This window comes from Onychostoma macrolepis, chromosome 16 (genome assembly GCF_012432095.1).
Source record: "Onychostoma macrolepis isolate SWU-2019 chromosome 16, ASM1243209v1, whole genome shotgun sequence".
In the NCBI taxonomy this organism is placed as follows: domain Eukaryota; kingdom Metazoa; phylum Chordata; class Actinopteri; order Cypriniformes; family Cyprinidae; genus Onychostoma; species Onychostoma macrolepis.
The window spans coordinates 36,589,885-36,603,654 of record NC_081170.1 but is presented as its reverse complement, the minus strand read 5'-3'; the positions used below and the strand labels follow the sequence as shown (position 1 = coordinate 36,603,654).

Here is a 13,770-nt window from a genome sequence, read left to right as displayed (position 1 = left end):
CCTTTTGAGCTTCAGAAAATCCTAAAGAAAATTGCCAAGAATGCTTGGAGGCATTATATGGAGGAGGGAAGAACAAATGAATTAGTGCTAGTAATTAATAACACTTTGTTTCCTTGGGCAACTATAGTGTCTCTTGTGTTCACATAGTAATATCTCTCTCTCTCTCTCTTCTCTCTCTCTCTCTCTCTCTCTCTCTCTCTCTCACACACACACACCTGTGACGCACATCAGTTCAATCCTGTATTAATACAAGTTGCTTGGCAACCGTAAATAGCAACAGTTACAGTAATTATTTACATGAAAGAATTGTCTGTTGTGGTTTATTATAATTAATACAATGTAAAATATACCTGACGGCTATATATTTTTAAACTCTGGTCTCTTATCTTGTTTCTGCTGTTTTATTAAAGGTTTGCAGTGATTCTTGCTACAGTTTAAGGAGTTTTCTTCTAGATCTAGACATTTCTGAGCGAAACTGGATCTTCAACAAGGGAAACAGTGGTCAGGTTTGCAGTAATGGCGCTGTGACGTTCTGATCAGTGACAATAGCATGCATTGATGAATCGTTCACAATAAGACCAGTGACGTGTATCGAAGTGGATGGTTTTGTTCATGTTCACTTTACCATGTGCTGGGATGAGTGTGACGTCTGTGGCTGAACACGAGCTGCTTTGATGGTATTTCGAGCAACCTCGATACAGGAGGATGACACGCATCAGGACAGGCGTGTGGCGAGGATCCAGCACTCAGAATCTCTTCATTGGTGTGTTTGCGGCTCCGCTTGATGTGAACAGTGTTAATCAAGCTCCTGTTTGAGCCAGTGATTTTATTTCCATTAACATCTTTTGTCCAAAGCTAAGTGTGATCATTGTAGTGCAGTCATAAGCTGCTGTGAGCAATGCGTGTGTGAGGTTTATCAGTCCTGTCGAATCACACGTGCGTCTGTGGCCTCCGTCACATCTGACATTAACGTGTGTTAATGAGGTTTTTTTATTCCGCTCATACAATGTGAGAAAATGCAAACACTGCAGCCTTTATTTGGTTCACCTGATATTATTGAACAGGATCCCATGAATAAATGCTGAAAACACAATGAAAGAAGCGAAATAAGACTTCATAATAAAATAATGTGGTGCCATTTTCTTTCGCTGAGCATCTGCCTCATACTAATGACATTTTAGCTCCCTTTCATAATGAACTTATTTAAAATGTGACTATATGCTGAAGTTGCGTTTAACTAACTGCGGCTCTGTTAATGCATTGCATGCGTCCTCTTTATTTGACTGCAGTTCATTTAAGGGCCCGTGAATGTCTTTGCGCGCGGTGGTCCTGCTGTGCGCGTGGTCGCCGGACTCCGGCTGAACGGCCGTGTGAAGTTAGAAACATGCTCTGAAAGCCATGATCAAAACCTCCTAATTGGACTGGGCAATTAAAGCGCGTCCCCCTCCGCTGAACCCCAGCCTGCCCCGCGTGAGTTAACGTCCGCTCTAATGAAGTGTAAATGTGTTTCATAGAAGGCAGTTTGATCTCCTCTGGTCCACTTACGTTCAAACATTGCGGAGCCATTAGAGCCAGAAATCTGCAGCCGTATATGTGAAGGACTACAGGGATTTATTTTCTCTCTCATTATGATGCTTTATAGGATGCAGGGAAAGGTTTACACGCATGCAGGGTCTGTCCTCAACTAGTTCAGATGTTTGAGTTGTCGAAGGGCACATTCGTAGACTAAACTGTCTGGCCTCCAGCACATCCTAAATCATTGTGCAGATGCTTTATGTAAGCAATAATGTGCGAGAGATTGGGTTATATTGTGAATTTAGCTCATGACTAAAGGATGTTGTATCGCTCTTTAATAACTCCTACAGTCGCGGTGTTAGATTAGAAAGTTACTGCAGAATATGAGCGTGCGCGTCAGATGGAGCGTCCTGAGCTTGTTTGGAGCAGTTTATTAACCGCAGTGATTCTGTCCTCAGACGTTTCAGACACAGTTCGACAGAAACAGCTTTTCAGGGGTTAAGTAAGGACACAGACACTGCGGTTTTCATTCTCTTTTCGTTTGTCACGGCAAGAAGTTATTTACTGCACACACACGCATGGCTTTCTCACGCGAGTCGCGTTTAGACCGATCCTCTCACACCTGGTCATGTGTCGCTGGACGGTCTCTGATCACACGGCAGCGTTAGACATCAGTGTTTCTGCTGTTCAGACGGGTGTTTCTCACCGCTGGCGCCGTGCACAGGGACTCGTTACGAGTCTGACGCTCTCGAGCGCTCGTTCAGGACGGGACGCCTCCGGATGCTTAGAGGAGGAGGATGTGTGTAAAGAGGCTCAGGTGGCCTGTATCTGCATCTCATTTGTACCTCAGCGGGTGTTCAAAGGCCTTTACAAGGTCAGGTTAATGCCGTCTTTAAAAAAAAACAGGAGTGTTTTTGCACAGAGAAGCAATGGGTGGGGAAAACCTCCTCCCTGACTCAATTAAAAACGAATAAAGGCGATGAGGGTATATTTCACCGAATCCAAACGAGGCCTTAATGTGAAGTAGCTCGAAGCGTTTAGGGAGAGACGCGGCCCGTGTGCATCCGTGGACCGAATCAGAAATGTTCTTCAGCTGATGAAAGCAACTCCTCTGGAGTCACTCAAGCCTGCCGCTGAATTCGTCTCGTTCGTGAGCGTCCTGCGTGTTTCACCGCCGCCTGCAGGGGGCGACACACCAGAGAAACCACCAAAACAGCTTTGAGTTTGTCTGTGATGTCTTCTGCCTCGGACACAATTCTGTCCGTGCGGCTTGCGTTTTTTGAATAGATTTCCAGTTCATTGAAAATATATGAATTTGGTCAAATATTTGTGGATTACATGGCTTCTTCCCAAATCAATACATACATGGACATGAAATATTTGAGCCGAGTTGTCCTCCTCACTATTCACAGTGTCTGAAATAAAAATTTACCAATGAAATTAGCATCATTACACACGAACACCTGAGACGCATTTCAGGCTTATTAATCAGATTTCCTCTCATCACTCTGTGCTCTTTCGTCTTGCATTGAATGCGTAGATGTGCAATGAGTGAAGTGGCTGATGATGATGATGATGATGTGGAGTCATCTGGTCAGGATCCTTCGCTTCACCTGGGACTGTTTGTGATTATGACCCTCTCGTATGACCGTATTCATAGTGATTTGTAATAATTTCCTCGGTATTTAACCTCTCTGACACTAAATACATGCTAAACAACAGGTCTCTTGTTTTTTCTTTTCTGCTTTGAGATCTTCGTAGCGTGTGACTGCAGGAGTCCTGCTGCTGGGGAGGTGGCCATTGAATTATTGGGGTAATATGTGCTCTCACTCGTGCCAGAGAGCAGAATTGACTTTGGCTGACCTCTGACCTCCATCTGCTCCTTTAGTAATTCGCAACGTTACCGCCGTCCCGTGGAGAGCTGCGCTGTGTGCTCACGAGAGCTCTTCCATATGATCGTACGTGCAAATATCGTATTAAAACATTGATTCTGAGTTTCCCAGCATAAATGACTTAGCATTGTTGATGTGTCTTGTGCTGTATTAGAGAGGATGAGCGTGAATCCAGCTGGGATGTTCATGGAATAATTGCTTTAGAGTCGCTGTCTGGTGATAGTCGGGTTTCACATCAGTAGCACTTGAATATTTAATGGAAGGAATCATCAGAGACGGACGGGGGAAAGCAGGGATGTGCTGCAAATCAAAAGCGGAGGCAGTGTTTTTATCCTGCAGGAAAAATAAGCGTCGCTTCTAACAAGTGTGGCTTCTTGAATCTGTCTTTATTAAAATCATCTCGTTGTTCCTCGCTCTCCCTCTCGCCTCTTTTCGTTCTGCTTTTTTAATGTAATGAACCTTGCCTTGAACCGTCTTTTTAATTGCCTCTCCCCACATTTGCTGGGAAAAATGCAGTTTTTTTTTTTTTTATTCCATGAATTAATTTTCAGGGAGAGCAACTGAATAGCAATTTAATTAGGCAGCCGGCATTGTGCGGCCTTTCCAGCGTTTTTTCCAGAAGAATGCTGTTTAGAATAAATAATGATGCTCAAAATGAGAGGCTTTTAAAGTGCATCAATACAGGAGCTTGCAACGATAAGCCACGCCACATTATGCTGAAATAGCAGCTGGGGAAATTAAGTTAGAAAATGGCTTATTTTTGCCCTTAATGAGCCTGTAGTTTCTCTCTGCGGGGCCCATGTGTCCGTGCTGCTCTCGGCCCTTTTGTTTCTGCTTTATTCATTCATTTACCATAAAACCTTTTCTGCCTTATCTCCTTCACTTTTGTTTTCCTCAAAATATCACCTCCGTTTGAGGCACGAGCTCCTGCAAACAAGCCTGTTTTTGCCTTTGTGCCACACAATGCTAGGCTGATGAAGCGCTTTCCTGTTTTTCAGTCAAGACTCTTGTATTTTTGCCAAGAAGCGAAGCCAGAAGATTGAAGGCTGATAGAGGCGTTTGCGATGTGTTTAGGTTTCTTTCCCAGCAGGCGCTGGCTGGATCCTCCTGTGCTGATTCTGCAGGCACAGAAGCTGTAAAGTGGTCTGATGCGTCTGATCCCTCGTCCAGATGAGCTCAGGGCCGGAGCGCATCAACACGTCTCATGTTTATTGATATCGGTGTTCATAGAGCTTTAGTCATCTGAGCTGCTTGTTCATAATATCCGTGATGACCAGGCGCCTTTAAGATCAGATCTGATCACGACACCTCTATCGGGCGCGCGCGTGTGAGAAAATGGGTATTTTGCATAAATTAAGTATCTTTTGAAACAAGTCTGCATAATTTGGAGTACAGTGTTTTCCTGAGATACGTTTTGGTACTAGATCCTTATGAATGTGGCTGGTTTGTAGATCAGTCTGTGTAACGTCTCGCAGGCCTTTCTCCTGTACAATCCAGATCATCAATCATCAGAAGATCATCAGATCAGCCTGAACTCCGTCAGCCAAACACAGAGTGTGAGCTGTGTCCATCTCTCTCTCTCTCACACACACACACACACACACACACACACACACACACACACACACACAGAAAAAAAAAATCAGTGATCGCGATCAGTTATATAGTTAAGAGTCATTATACACACATAACGAATAAAGTATTGACTATAATGTCAACCTGCTGCTATTCTGATGTCTGGAATAGAGTAGAAACTTTTCTGTGTGTCATCGGGTATGATGAGAATAACCGCACTGGATCATATGTATTGCGTATCATATCATATGACTGTGTGTGCCAGGATTCTTGAGTTATGTGAAGCAGCACTCGATTAGTGATGAGTAATAAACAGAATAAACCTGATGAAAGTAGATCGAATGCTTTAAAACAATAAACAATCATTTTGCTGAAGATTTATCAGCACCAAACTAAGCGAATGCAGTCCTCTCAAACAAATGTGCCTACTGTACTATTTGAATCTTGATATTTTCTTCCCATGAGCCTCTGTTTGAAGAGCATTCAGACTCCTTAAGTTCTCCATAATTTTAAGTTGCGTCTTGATGGCGATTAACGTCCGTTAGGCACTTTTGTCACTCTTATACGACAAAGTTTGCCATGGTAAATATTTGAAGTGACTCAGTCTAAAACCCTCTTTGAAGTTGCAGGGGATATGAATATGGAGATGTGCTTTTCTGTGACATTGGCGGTTGTCAGCGGGTGACATTTGCTTTTATAAGGATTAAGGCTCTTGTAGATTTTGTAGGGGAATTAATGCAGTCATGTGTGACTACTGTGCAGTTGAGGTGATAAAAATTTATATGAAACACTTTTATTATACGTATGTCAGCGTTAACCTCCACCAAATGTTGTTCCATGAAGAGCCTGTTAGCTCTTTTGTGAACTACATTTGTAACAGCTTTGTCGAATAGCAAGGTCATTTCTTTGAACTTCCTTCCAAACCATTTACATGCATTTCAATGGCAGTATAGCAAATGTGGCTCAATTGAGAGAAAATTGAGTCAAGGCACCTCCGTGTTGGTTAACAAAATTTTTGTCTATGACTTTGTATATGCTGCAAATAGAAGCAGTCAGTGCTGTATGAACACAGCATTTGACCTGAAGTCACATGGAAGAGCTTAGACATTTATGCATTAGCTCAGTGGAGTCGAGCAGAGATTTTATTATGCATCATTACTCTGATATTCCTGCTGACGGGAGAGGGTTTGCTGGTGTAAGCACTGCAGTCACTGTCATGCCGGAGGCCTGCGGCTGAACGGTGCTCGGGACATGCGGTGTGCTATAACATCATGTAGAATTAGATCCAACATAATCTCCTTTTGGTTTCTGCTCTGGAGAGAATGCCGTCCACCCCTGCAAACACACAGATCCGAGTGAGCTTCCTCACATGTGCCTGCATTTCACTGTATGAAACGAAAAGCCTTTCTGAAATGCTGTTTGAGTGGCACAAGAATCTACAACCCTGATCAATTGTTTCAGGTGAACCCTGCCAATTCGGCCGAGATTCATCGGTCTCGTGGATTGAAGCGGCACTGTAAATCTCCCTGACTAAAGGATTTGGTGAGTGAAGGAGAAAATGAACTGCTAAGTGACGGAGGGCAGTAGCAGAGATTTGATTTCTGCTGGCGAGATTCGCTCGGTGTGTCGACAGGACAGAAACCATGTGTTTTGAGCGGTCGGAAACCATTAGTACGTGAGGGGAATCGCCTCTCTTCAAACGGCAGAGTAAAGCTATCTGATCCCTGCCGCTGAGAAGCAATCCACCAGGAAAAAGTGCAAACTTTTCTCCTTTTCAATAGTTTGCTTCCCCTTTTTGATCTGGTCAGGGAGATGATCCTTTGAGATGTGTGCAGGTTTGCTTCTGAAGCTCCTGCCATCTCACCCACACAAGTGTTCAGTCGCTTCATCTGTCCTTCAGACGTGGAGATGTCTAATCTCCACTCCTCTTGTCATGGAAGCTCTTCTTGAGGCGACTTACTGTGGCCTTGCAGCCATGAAGGCTCAAAGCCTGAGATTTGTCATGCTCCTGAGGCAGCTGTGCCTGTCCGCTTGATGTTTAACAAGGCTGCTCGGTGCTCAGGCTTTCCTTATTACGGTGGTCAAAGCTGTTGTTCGTGAGAGGACTTGGATTTTTGACTCTGGATTATCGGGTGCCTCTGGTATCCTGCCGCATCTTTCACGGGAACTTCACCCAAGGCCAGGTACGTCTAGAAGACATCGTTGCCGGAAGGTGGATTTATACTTGAAAGAAAATCTAAATCTTTCATGTTTGCAAATCTAAATTGTGTGGGCTGACGGGAAAGTGCAGAATCATTTTAAACGGTTGACTGTCTGTCTGAAATGAAGTCAGGATCAAAGGCCAGCATATTTATCACTTCTACGAGCTTCACTGCGGTCGGAGCTTCGACGGCCATCTGAATGCATTCAGCTCCTTTGCAGTTGGGTGTATTATGAGTAGTGGTTGACCGATATTGGTTTTTGACAGCCGATGCCGATATCTTGGAAAGCAGGGTGGTCAATATGAAGCCGATATACTTTTATTTATTTTAATTAATATTTAAGATTTTAAATCATTTGAAAATGGATTCAAAAATAAATGTGTAAAATAAACATAATTATACTTTAGGTGCCAATGTATGTTTCACAAATAAATATGTAATAAAAATATAATTAAAAAGGAAGTAAACACTGTAACCAACAGAGCACTCAGTATTCTGGGATGTTTGTGTGCATTGGGAATCATTTTTTCAACTAAAGCCAAGCTAACACTCATTTTACATACAGCACACAGTGGAAATGACATGGATATGACAGCGGACAAATGCATAAAACGCAGCATAATTTGAAATCACAAGTTTAAACTTTGAGCTGAACTCTCCTACTGTCCGCATTCAATTCGGACAGAGAACACGCGATCATACAGGATACAAATGCACACTTTATAAGATCTCACAGCTGGATTCGACTAGTCTGCAAGGTTTGTGAAATTAAATGTTCATTAGTCATTCAAAGATTTGTTTAAATGATATAAATGCGTATTTGCTGAATGCTGAAGGCAAACGAGAGAGTATTATAATGTTTGCCTTTCTATTGCTAATAATATAAAAGCAATCAGGTAACACTTTATTTCGATAGTCCACTTTAGACATTCTACTAACAGTAAGTAACTTTGCAACTACATGTCAACTAGCAGTCATTAGAGTATTAGTAGACTGTCTGCTTGATTTCTTCTAACACTTCATTTTGATGGGTTCACAACATACAACATACTGACTATCAGAAACTTTGCAAATATGTGTCAACTTACAGGTGAATCTCAATAAATTAGAATGCCGTGGAAAAGTTAATTTCAGTAATTCAACTCAAATTGTGAAACTCGTGTAAATAAATTCAATGCACACAGACTGAAGTAGTTTAAGTCTTTGGTTCTTTTAATTGTGATGATTTTGGCTCACATCTCCAAGACCAATAAAAAAAAAAAACCGTTTTTAGTGAATTGTTGGCCTTCTGGAAAGTATGTTCATTTACTGTATATGTACTCAATACTTGGTAGGGGCTCCTTTTGCTTTAATTACTGCCTCATTCGGCGTGGCATGGAAGTGATCAGTTTGTGGCACTGCTGAGGTGGTATGGAAGCCCAGGTTTCTTTGACAGTGGCCTTCAGCTCATCTGCATTTTTTGGTCTCTTCTTTCTCATTTTCCTCTTGACAATACCTCATAGATTCTCTCTGGGGTTCAGGTCTGGTGAGTTTGCTGGCCAGTCAAGCACACCAACACCATGGTCATTTAACCAACTTTTGGTGCTTTTGGCAGTGTGGGCAGGTGCCAAATCCTGCTGGAAAATGAAATCAGCATCTTCAAAAAGCTGGTCAGCAGAAGGAAGCATGAAGTGCTCCAAAATTTCTTGGTAAACGGCTGCAGTGACTTTGGTTTTCAAAAAACACAATGGACCAACACCAGCAGATGACATTGCACCCCAAATCATCACAGACTGTGGAAACTTAACACTGGACTTCAAGCAACTTGGGCTATGAGCTTCTCCACCCTTCCTCCGGACTCTAGGACCTTGGTTTCCAAATGAAATACAAAACTTGCTCTCATCTGAAAAGAGGACTTTGGACCACTGGGCAACAGTCCAGTTCTTCTTCTCCTTAGCCCAGGTAAGACACCTCTGATGTTGTCTGTGGTTCAGGAGTGGCTTAACAAGAGGAATACGACAACTGTAGCCAAATTCCTCGACACGTCTGTGTGTGGTGGCTCTTGATGCCTTGACCCCAGCCTCAGTCCATTCCTTGTGAAGTTCACCCAAATTCTTGAATGGATTTTGCTTGACAATCCTCATAAGGCTGCGGTTCTCTCGGTTGGTTGTGCATCTTTTTCTTCCACACTTTTTCCTTCCACTCAACTTTCTGTTAAAGGGGTGGTTGATTACGATTTCACTTTTTTAACGTTAGTTAGTGTGTAATGTTGCTGTTTGAGCATAAACAATATCTGCAAAGTTGCAGCGCTGAAAGTTCAATGCAAACGGAGATATCGTCTTTTAAAATTCTGGCAGTTTAATGGCCACAAAAACGGCTCCTAGGGACTACAAAGAGCTACTTCTCGGGTCCGTTATGTCACAAACCCAGATAAACCCCGCCCCCAGGAACATGTAACGAAGGGGGCGAGGCCATACTGTGCTGCTTTAGAGAAAGAGAAAACTAGGGGTGCACGAGAAAATCTTCATATATGAATCGCGATTCTGTCTTCTAACGATTCTAATGTATTCACGAGTTTCAAAATCAGTGTTCAAAGCAGCAGTTCTTAATACTGTTCCTCATGTCGCCCTGCTCCGCACACGCTCTGCTCTGCATCTCTCTCTCTCTCATTCAGATCGTCAGATCAGCTCCAACAAACTGTTCCAATTATTCATTTATTTTCACACAGTAATGATAAGTGTTATACATGGATGCGCATGCGGTTGCTGTTCCTGTGCTGTATTAGCCCTCTGGGGTCTGAGGGTGTTTTGGGGCCCCGGAGAAGTTTTGACATGCCCTGACATTTATGCTTTTTTCAGTTGCTTATAAACATTTTAATGGCTAAAGTCTAAAAACACTGTATTCAGCACAAACTGGGCTACAGTAATATGTGAGCAGCATGTACGTACGTGATTGTGTTTTTGAGTAAACAACGTTTATGCGTGGTTAGAAAAAAACTAAAATTTTAAAGTAACTGAAATAAGGCCATAAAACACATACAGAACATTTGTTCACAAGACTTTTGAGAACTGAATCTTGTAGCCTAGAATATTTGCTTCAAAATGACCTGAAAATAATCTAACTCACTTATTCAGAGAAAACGATATATTGATTTAAATTTTCTAAGTCACTTTTTGAGTAGAAAGGCTCTATGCGAGAGGGCGTGACTCACACCTGAGAAGACAAAGGCCCGCATAATGAGCTCCATAATGAGCCATTCAGTCAGGTGTGTGACTGAGAGAGAAGAGTTACAAGAAAGAATGTGAGGAAAAAATAAATGTGTATACATATAACTATCACATAAAATAACTTGAGATTCACTTGCGAGTGCAGTTAAACAGTTTATTAGGAACAAACAAACAAATAAACAACAGAAGAGTCAAGACATCGTGGGTGCAATATCCAAAATATCCAAAACAGTGGCAGGAAACTGGAACCCAGGAAAACAGGAGACAGCAGAAACTGCATGAGAAAACACAAAACAGACGTGAGCAACACAATGAACGGACAAAGACAAAGCAAACATGGTGACAATACATACACTACCAGTCAAATTATTTAAACAGTAAGATTTGTAATGTTGTTTTTGAAAAAAATTTTTAAGAAGTGTCTTCAGCTCACCAAGCCTGCATTTATTTGATCCAAAGTACAGCAAAAACAGTACATTATATTTATTATAATATATAGGCCTACATATTTTTACTATTAAAAATAAATAAAGCATAGAACATATAAATATCCTCACGTCGTGCAACATTTAAATGCGATGAAAGGTTGCCCATCATATTTCAAAATGTTTCAATTTTACACATTTTATTCTGGAGTTATAGTTTGGGACAAGTTCAACTTTGTCACAACAACACATTATCGAATGCCAATAAGAAACATTACTTACTTGGTATAAAATCTCTCCTCCGCCGGCTCCAGCTGCGCTCGCGTTCGGTTTGTGATGTAAACAAAGCTTTTTCCTCTCAGCGCGTTTCTGAGGTAAATACAAGGCTTTTTCCTCACAGCGTGTTCTTCCAAAACTGAAAAGTATCTGAGATGAACGCGTTGCTGCTTTGTTTACGGTGACGTGACGTGTTCTTCATTTTAGTGACGTGTTTCAAAAAGCAGTTCGCGGAGACGGAGAAGACAGAGAGCGCACCCTGTTTGTTTTCTTTATTCTTCAAAAGCACAAAGTTTAGTTGTTGTTATGAGTGTATACAAATCAAAAAAGACCCCTTACAGATTCAAATGGTGTTTTGCTCTTATCTGTACGATCAAAAATGGCAGAGTAATTCAAGCTCGTTTCAGCCTTATCAGGAAAATCTGCCTCAAAACGCATATATGCATTTATCGACCCCAGAGGGTTAAAGCTTTAATCAGAATAAAACCGTATGTTAAAAGCTAACAGATGCAGTAGTGTTTACAAACAACAGCGTATCTAAAAGTATGAGACAACAACAAACAAACATACCATTAAGAGCCATGTTTGTACAGGTTCTGCGCGATCCTCTTCACTAATATTCTCTGTCTCAATCGGGCTCAAATTGATAAGCAATATAGACGACGCCATTGTTTACAATACAACCGGAGCACATGCCGCTGAGCTGAAGGGTGGGACATTCAGACGCACGCTCGGTGGTTTAGTGAATCACAACACACCAGCTAACCAATCAGAGCCCATCACGTATTTCTGAGGGAGGGGCTTCATAAAAACAGGAAATAATCGAGGCGTTTGTCAGAGAAGGGACAGAGCCGTGTGGAATAAAGGTAAATTATGTGAAAAATATTGCGTTTTTTAAAAGACGAAGCGTGAACGCATGTTAGACTGCACCCCATAAACACAATCAAGCCTAGAAAAAACAGTCAACCACCCCTTTAACATGCTTGGATACAGCACTCTGTGAACAGCCAGCTTCTTTGGCAATTAATGTTTGTGGCTTACCCTCCTTGTGAAGGGTGTCAATGATGGTCTTCTGGACAACTGGCAGATCAGCAGTCTTCCCCATGATTGTGTAGCCTAGTGAAGCAAACTGAGAGACCGTTTTGAAGGCTCAGGAAACCTTTGCAGGTGTTTTGAGTTGATTAGCTGATTGACATGTCACCATATTCTAACAGACACTTCAATAGCGCACATTGCTCTTAGATTGAGCGGCCATGTAAAGTTGCTAATACTTGCATATTTCAGATGATAAGCCATATTTGAGGTCGATGAAGGATATCTGTTCGTCACGAACTGCGTGACTTTGCCTGTGGATTTTTTATTCATTTTTTTCGACCAAGTCTCTACCATTTTAAGTGTATGTGGTGCCTCAAAGTTTTCTTATTCGTTTTGCAAATAAATGTTCTATGTTTCTTATTTATTTGGTTTCACAGTGTTTGCTGATTTTCAGTTTTGTATACCTTTGTGTAGCCTAAGTAATTTAATTTATACAGTATTAGGCATATTGCATGGTGTATTTTTATTCATTTTGTTAATAAATTTCTATGGGTTAGACCTTGTATTTTGTTGTTGCTTGAATTGAATCGACACAGAATTGCAGCTAATTTTAAAGTGCTTTTACTTTTACAGGCTATTTAATAGCGAAACGAGCAAACGAGGGAAAACTCAAACGAACTAAAATTTCCTCACCGTCACAACCCTTGTGCCACTGAGCTCAAGTCTGGAGCCCTGTATTACATGATATGTTAAAGTAATGAATCATTATTCGTTATGTGATTCATGGGCCCAGCCCCAGATTAAGAACCGCTACCTTGCTTTTTTTCCAGTCTAGGAATCGTGTGGTATGGTAATCCAGACAAACAACTGTGTGAGTCAGTGTTGCATGATAAACTGCTGCTATGCTGGTGTCACGGCACACAAATATCAGCCGATTCTCTGCTCTTTCCCTGCCTTGTTTTTGTGTTTTCCTCTGAGTAGGATCATCATTTTCTGATTACAAACATTCAGGAAGACAGAGATGGCAATCACACGCACATATAACAACAATCATCCTGCTGTTGACAGTGAGCCGTTTCTGTCAGGGCAAAGCTGGACAACATTGCGATTTTGTTTATGATTACCGCTAATGCTCCAAGACCTCCAGTTGGTGCTTGTTAAAGTGAAAGTGTCTCAGTTTTGGCAGAATTTCAGTAGCATTTTTTCTCGTTGTGTCTTTGCTGCACAATAATAGCATCATTAGCGTGTTTCAGTACACAGTCCTTCATAAGGGAACGGAGTGATTGGAGCATCTGACACTGGAGTGTTTGGACAGCTTGATCCGTGACTCATCGGTCTGAATGTGTGAAGCTGCCTGTCCCGCACCGAACAAACAGTCCAGAAAACACACTTCAGCTTCTGTGTCAAGGACATACCATCAGACCTTACTCCTCTAGGAGAAACTGAACACAGCTGTTTGACACTTTACTTGAGGAACCGTTGTGTCACCTGAATATTTCATGTGGGTGCTTGCGTTTTATCAGAGAGAAATTTGAAAGAACTGGTTTTGAGCTCCTGATAGTCTTGCATAATTCATTTGCAGTACAGACTGGCACAGTACATGAACCTGCTGTCATCTGAGGAACTGTCTCTATTCAGACAGCTG

At 41.8% G+C, this 13,770-nt stretch overlaps 1 protein-coding gene across 1 annotated transcript in view; it reads left to right on the top strand.

Annotated features, from left to right (window-relative positions):
• Nucleotides 1-13,770, top strand: part of cdkal1 (CDK5 regulatory subunit associated protein 1-like 1) — a 269,763-nt gene that overhangs the window by 57,068 nt on the left and 198,925 nt on the right. The gene's annotated exons all lie outside the window — the stretch shown is intronic.